Raw genomic sequence first — 7,116 nt, forward strand, 5'->3', positions numbered from 1 at the left:
TAATGCTGCTGCTGCTGAGTTGCTTCAGTCGTGTCCGACTCTGTTCTACTCCATAGACGGCAGCCCACCAGGCTCCCCCATCCCTGGGATTCTCCAGGCAAGAACACTGGAATGGGTTGCCATTTCCTTCTCCAATGCATGAAAGTGAAAAGTGAAAGTGAAGCTGCTCAGTCGTGTCTGACTTGCAGCGACCCCATGGACTGCAGCCTACCAGGCTCCTCCGTCCATGGGATTTTCCAGGCAAGAGTACTGGAGTGGGTTGCCATCACCTTCTCCATTTTTTAACGTTTTTAAATTTTTAAAAATGAGTATAAATCAAGAGGCAGTGACATTAAGAGATCAAGCAAAAAGAAGAGCAATAGAGTAAAAGTCCTCCAACTCTAACTGATGTGGTCCCTGAAATCACTCTGGTTCTTGCCCTTCCTAAGGCTATAGCTTTTCTAGGACATACCATTAGAACTATGTCTTTAATATGCAAATCATTTTCTGGAGCTAACCTGAATAGGTGGTTCTGGGCACACCTCACAACTCTGCTACTTCTATGTGATTGGAAGAAAGTTATTTAACCTCCTTAAGCCTTATTTTCCCCATCTGTAAAAGGCGATGCTAATACCTACCTTACGGTGCCCTGGTGATTAAAGGAGACACTGCACTCTCAAACTAGCATTTAGCAAGGATGGACATCCTTGTTTTATTTTTTTCCCTTCTCTGCCTAAAGGCCATTGAAAATGTCCTGATACAGTCACTGTTATCAGTTAGGATAAGATCTCAACTGCATGCGTTAAAGACATCAAATAACAGTGGCCTAAATAAGGTAAGGGAAAAGGCAATGGCACCCCACTCCAGTACTCCTGCCTGGAAAATCCCATGGACGGAGGAGCCTGGTAGGCTGCAGTTCATGGGGTCGCTAAGAGTCAGACACGACTGAGCGACTTCACTTTCACTTTTCACTTTCATGACTGGAGAAGGAAATGGCAGTCCATTCCAGTATTCTTGCCTGGAGAATCCCAGGGACAGAGGAGCATGTTGGGCTGCTGTCTATGGGGTCGCACATAGTCGGACATAGTCGGACTGACGCGACTTAGCGGCAGCAGTAGCAGCAAATAAGGTAAAAATGGATTTCTTTCTCACATACAGTCTGGATGACAATGGTCGAGGGCTGGTATGGCAACTCTGAGCAATGAGTTCATCAGGGATCCATCTCTAGGCTCCCTTACTAGCATCGTCCAAAATGACTCCCCATCAGAGTCAGATTCCAAATAGAAGGATGGAAAAAGGAGGAAAGGAGAAAGAAAGGGAATGGCGTGTTCTTCCCCTCAAGAGCACAGCCTGTCACTGCCACTTGTGGCTCATTAGTTAGAACTTAGTCACATGGCCACACCTCCTTGCAATAGAACATAGAAATGTAGTCCTTATTCTCTTTGACCATGTTTCTTGCTTAAAATCTGATGGGGGGTTTTCTTACTTTTATTGAGAAAGGAGAATGGATATTGAAGGACAACCAAGAGTTCCTGCCACTGGTACCAATGAAATGGTCTTTTGACCTGGAGCTGAGTAGCCTGAATGACTAGCCTCTTCCATGTATGAGCTTCCCTAGTAGTTCAGTTGGTAAAGAATCTGCCTGTAATGCAGGAGACCCGGGTTTGATCCCTGGGTTGGGAAGATCCCCTGGAGAAGGAAATGGCAACCCACTCTAGTACTCTTGCCTGGAGAATTCCATGGACAGAGGAGCCTGGCAGACCACAGTCCATGGGATCGCAGAGTCAGACACTACTGTGTGACTATGTTCATGCTCATGTCCATGCGTGGAAGGAAATCTTTATGTTCACAGGGAACCTGGTCAGCTATAAGGCTTGTCATATGGCCCAGCCAGGGAAGAGCTCTATAGAGAATTTATTTGCCCAGGTAAAATGACCTGATAGTGTTTTTGCAGAGGAAATTGTTGTTGTTCAGTCGCTCACTTGTGTCCGACTCTTTGCCACCCCATGCACTGCAGTATGCCAGGCTTCCCTGTCCTTCACTATCTCCTGGAGTTTGCTCAGACTCATGTCCATTGAGTTAATGATACCATCCAACCATCTCATCTTCTGTTGCCCCCTTCTCCTCCTGCCCTCAATCTTTCCCAGCATCAGAGTCTTTACCAATGAATTGACTCTTCACATCAGGTGGCCAAAGTATTGGAGCTTCAACTTCAGCATCAGTCCTTCCAATGAGTATTCAGGTTGATTTCCTTTAAGATTGACTGATTTGATCTCCTTGCTGGCCAAGGAACTCTCTAGAGTCTTCTTCAGCAACACAGTTCGAAAGTGTCAGTTCTTCGGCACTGGGCCCATATGATTTCATCTAGCTTGGCACCTTTCTCACAATCCTTTCCCCATCTTTTTGTTTATTAATTCAGACAACACATGTTTATTGAACACCTACTATGTGAAAGGCTCTGTGTTGAGAGCTGGGTGTATGCAGTGTGGTGGTATAGTCTGGCCGGCTACAGTCCATATGGTTGCAAAGAGTTGGACATAACTGAGCAATTAAGCAACAGCAACTTATCTAAACCAGTGGTTTATTACAGGGGTAATTGTGTACCCTCAGGGAACATTTGGCAATGTTTGGAGACATTTTTAGTTGTCATGATTGTGGGAGTGCTGAGTGAGTAAAAGTCACTCAGTCGTATCTGACTCTGTGTGACCCCGTGGACTTTATAGTCCATGGAATTCTCCAGGCCAGATTACTGGAGTGGATAGCCATTCCCTTCTCCAGGACATCTTCCAAACCTAGAGATCGAACCCAGGTCTCATGCATTGCAGGCAGATTCTTCACCAGCTGAGCCACCAGGGAAATGCTACTGGCATCTAATGGTCAGGGATGGTGCTAAACATCTGACAATACACAGATCAACCCCCTACACAAAGAATTTTCTGGTCCAAAATGTCAGTAGTGCCCAGAACTGAGAAAATCTGGTCTATATGGTGTTGTCGCCTCAGCTCTAAGTTCAACTGTAAATGGTGAAACCAAGGGCCACAGTGTAAGATACATAGTAGGTGCTCAATGAGTGTTTGAAAACCACATGAATGAGTGAATGATCAAATCTTATGTTTGTAATTTGGCCAAGTGCTTGGTACAGGGCTGTGTTAGAATGGCTGTTCAAAATGGTTATTGACTCATTTCTCTAAATGTCCCCGCTGAAGAGCACCTGGGCAGCAGCTGGGAATGACGTCTTGCTGGCTGGGGGCCAAGATGGCCTCACAGCACCGGTTTGGGGTTACAATCAATTGCTGCGGGCAGCCACAGAGTGACGGAGCTGACAGTGTTTCTCCACATAGTGATGGATTCATTGTCTTCTCTCCTGCCCTTCTTCTCTCAGACTCTCTGCAGAGAAGGGTTTATAGGGCTGAGCTGAGAGCTTGTGGATTTAGCTCTTTAGGAAAAGGAGGAAAAAATGAACCCGGACTGAGGATTATTGTTCATATGTTTGAGGATCAAGAGCCAGTCAGAATTAGAGACAGGGATGGAGGGGAGGGGGCTTCCCAGGTGGCTCAATGGAAAAGAATCCACCTGCCAAGGCAGGAGACTCAGGTTCCACCTCTGGGTTGGAAAGATCCCCTGGAGAAGGAAATGGCAACCCACTCGAGTGTTCTTACCTGGGAAATCACATGGACAGAGGAGCCTGGCAGGATACAGTCCATGGGGTTGCAAAAAGAATTAGATATGACTTAGTGACCAAACAACAACAACATCATAGAAGGCTGGGGGAGCCAGACTCTGCTCATCACTACACTTTTTCTAATTCATTTATAAAACAAATATTTAATGAGTGTCAGCAACTCTTTGGGGGGTTTATGTGAGTTAACTAAAGAGATCAAAATCCCTTTCCTCTTGGAGTTTATATTCTAAAGAAACAGGCTGAACAGTAGATCCTAATATAGTGTATGTGTGTGATTTTCCTATGGAGAAAATTCAAATGAGGTAGGGAGATAAGATGTATTGAGGGATGAACTTAACACTACCTCTATCTAGTTCCAAAATGTATTCTTTTAAAAATATTATTTATTTACATATTTATTTGGCTATACCAGGTCTTAGTTGCAGCACGTAAGGTCTTTAGTTGTGGCATGCGAACTCTTAATTGTGGCATGAGGGATCTAGTTCCCTGACCCGGAATTGAATCCTGGCCCCCTGCTTTGGGAGCATGGAATCTTAGTCACTGGACCACCAGAGAAGTCCCCCTGTTTTCAGTTCTTTCAGGTGAAAACCTAAGAGTGGAATTGCTGGGCCGTATATTTAACTTTTTGAAGAACCACCAACTATTTTCTCCAGCAGCTGCACTGTTTTACATTCCCACCAGCAATGTCTGAGGGCTCTAATTTCTCCACAACGCCAACACTTGTAATTTTCCATTTTGTAAATAACAGCCATCTTAGTGGTATGAAGTGGTATCTCATGTGGCTTTGATTTTGAACTGAACTGAATGCAGATTATTAGGTGTTGAGCCTTTTTTCATGTGCTTATTGGCCATTTTTATGTCTTCTTGGAGAAACATCTATTTAAGTCTTCTGTCCATTTTTGAATTGGGTTTTCTGTCTTTTGTCATTGAGATGTAAGATTTGAGGGTGAATTTTTAAATAGGACAGTCGCAAAAGGCCTCCCTTAGGAAGATGACATTGTTTTTTTAAAACAATATTTATTCATTTGGCAGCACTGGGTCTTAGTTGCGTCATGCGGGATCTTTGATCTTCATTGGAGCATGTGGGATCTTTAGTTATGGCCGGCGAACTCTTAGTTCCACGACCAGGGATTGAACCTTAGCCACCTGCATTGGGAGTGGGAAGTCTTAGCCACTGGATCACCAGAGAAGTCCAGAAGTGTTACCAAAAGAGTGTGTGGGGTCCAGCTGCTCGCCACTCAAAAGCCAATAAACAGGCCAGGTTGGTGAAAAGGAAAGTTTGCTTTATTTCAGATGTCGGCAACTGGGTGGAGGGGAGGGCAGACATCTGTCCAAAGGCCAACTCCCTCCCGCTACACTGAAAACCAGTGGGGCAAGAGCTTTTATAGACAGAAGGACGGGCCTACATGTAGAAACAGCACAGTCACCTCTTACAGGCATCTTCAAATTGGTCATTGGGGTCTGACCAGCATCATCTTGATTGTTTTAGACACAGTTAGTCTTCAATTCCAGGATCCATTTGTTCCCATTCTTTGAGGCCAGTTCTCAGAATTGTGGCAGCTTGTGTCGTGGGTACAATCTGGTCATCATATAGTTAATGTCTTCACCCTAGTGTTCTAGTATATATAAGACAGGTCACAGGATGTGGCTCAGAATATTATCTATAGCCCTTGAGAAAGAAAGAACTAAAGGTCCTGGACTATGTTTAATGACTACATTATTATTTTTTGGTCTCCATTGTTTTCCTTTGTTTCTGTATTTCTCATTTCTCTAATTAAACTTATTCTTTGACTAAAGTTTTCTACAGACAAAAGGCAGACAGAGGACATGGGGTGGTGGGGGTGGGGCAGGAAGGACCACAGGGTCCTGTTCCATTTTAGAAGATGACTTTTAAAAATTTTTTATTTATTTATTTTGGCCTGTGCTGGGTCTTTGTTGCTGTGCTCAGGCTGCTCTCTAGTTGTGATGTGTGGGCTTCTCGTTGTGGTGGCTTCTCTTGTTGCAAGCACAGACTCTAGAGTGCAGCCTCAGGAGTTGGGGCTCCCAGGCTTAGCTGCCCAGACGCATGTGGAGTCTTCCTGGAGCAGGGGTCAAACCCATGTTGCCTGCATTGGCAAGTGGATTCTCAGCCGCTGGACCACGAGGGAAATCCAGAAGATGACTAAGTGAAGACCTTGGGAGGTGAGGGAGCAAGCCCTCCGGATGCCTGGGAAGAGCATTGCACACAGAGGGAACAGTGAGTACAAAGGCCCTGAGGAAAGTCATTTTCACTTGTCTTTAACTCTATTTTCCTGTCTGTTAATGGGGAAGAATAAGACCATGAAGACAATATCACATAAAATATTGGCAAATTATCAACACCTGGGTTTGCTCACACTTGAATAAGGTACAGCTAACCCTTCAATGGGGGCTTCCTAGGTGGCTCAGTGGGTAAAGAACCTGCCTGCAATGCAAGAGATGCCAGAGATATGGGTTCGATTCCTGGGTTGGAACGATCCCCTGGAGGAGGGCACGGCAAACCACTTCAGTACTCTTACCTGGAGAATCCCATGGACAGAGGAGCCTGGCGGGCTACTGTCCATAGATCTCAAAGAGTTGGATGCCACTGAGCACAGCACAGCACACAGCCCTTCAATAACACAGGAGTTAGAGGCACCGACCCTGTGCATAGCTGAAAATCCCAGTGTAACTTATAGTCAACTCTCCATATCTGTGGTTCATCCACATCTGCAGGTTCAATCAACGACAGTATTCACTATTGAACAAAGTCCTCATGGAAGTGGGTGAGGGCAGTTCAAACCTATTCAAAGGTCAACTATACTTCACAGAGCTTCAATCTGTTCACTTGTAAAACAGGAATAATAATTGCTATCAACCTCACAGTATTCTTTCAAGAATCAAATGAAATAATATACCCAGTCAGGGCCTGGCACATAGTCATGCTCAGAAATGGGTTTGAACCTAGATCAGGAGGACTTCAAATCCTGAAGCCTCCAGGAATAAAATGATTTGTAGGAGAGTCTGAGGGGTTTCGTGGCTGAAGGCCTGCAGTCGAGCCTGACACAGACTATCATATACCCTCCTCTGTGCTCCTTATGTTTTTAAGAATGTGATTTGTTTATATACTAACACCAGTCAGGGGGATTAGAGTCTGAATGCTAGCTTTTACCAAGTGACTTTAGGCAAATTTCTTAATCTCTTTGAACTCAATTTTCTCATTTGTGCCTCAATATTGTCAACAGAATTGAAGAGCATATGTGTGTCATAGAATTGACAGATAATGTATATGAGTGTCAATGGCATGTGTTAGGTGCTCAAATAATTTCTTTCTTTCATTGCTTCATCCTGTGTCTGTCCGCCCAGCAAATGCCATCTGAGGCATTAAAAAACGCCACAAGATTACCTTTAATCATCCCTTCAATACATGTTGCCATGACGTTTTGCTTTGTTTTTGT

The 7,116-nt window shown here is 44.5% G+C and overlaps 1 protein-coding gene across 3 annotated transcripts in view; it reads left to right on the forward strand.

The window, feature by feature from the left end:
* The window catches only part of IFT81 (intraflagellar transport 81), a 164,878-nt gene that overhangs the window by 27,328 nt on the left and 130,434 nt on the right, over positions 1 to 7,116 (forward strand). Inside the window, exon 1 of one of the 3 annotated variants that reach the window (XM_010841350.1) lies at positions 5,625 to 5,897. The exons of the other annotated variants lie outside the window; for them this stretch is intronic. The gene's annotated coding sequence lies outside the window, so the exon portion shown is untranslated. Of the gene's footprint in view, positions 1 to 5,624; positions 5,898 to 7,116 lie in introns of those variants that run through there. 3 annotated transcript variants of the gene reach the window in all.

Source organism: Bison bison, unplaced genomic scaffold (assembly GCF_000754665.1).
Source record: "Bison bison bison isolate TAMUID 2011002044 unplaced genomic scaffold, Bison_UMD1.0 scf7180017864160, whole genome shotgun sequence".
Classification (NCBI taxonomy): Eukaryota; Metazoa; Chordata; class Mammalia; order Artiodactyla; family Bovidae; genus Bison; species Bison bison.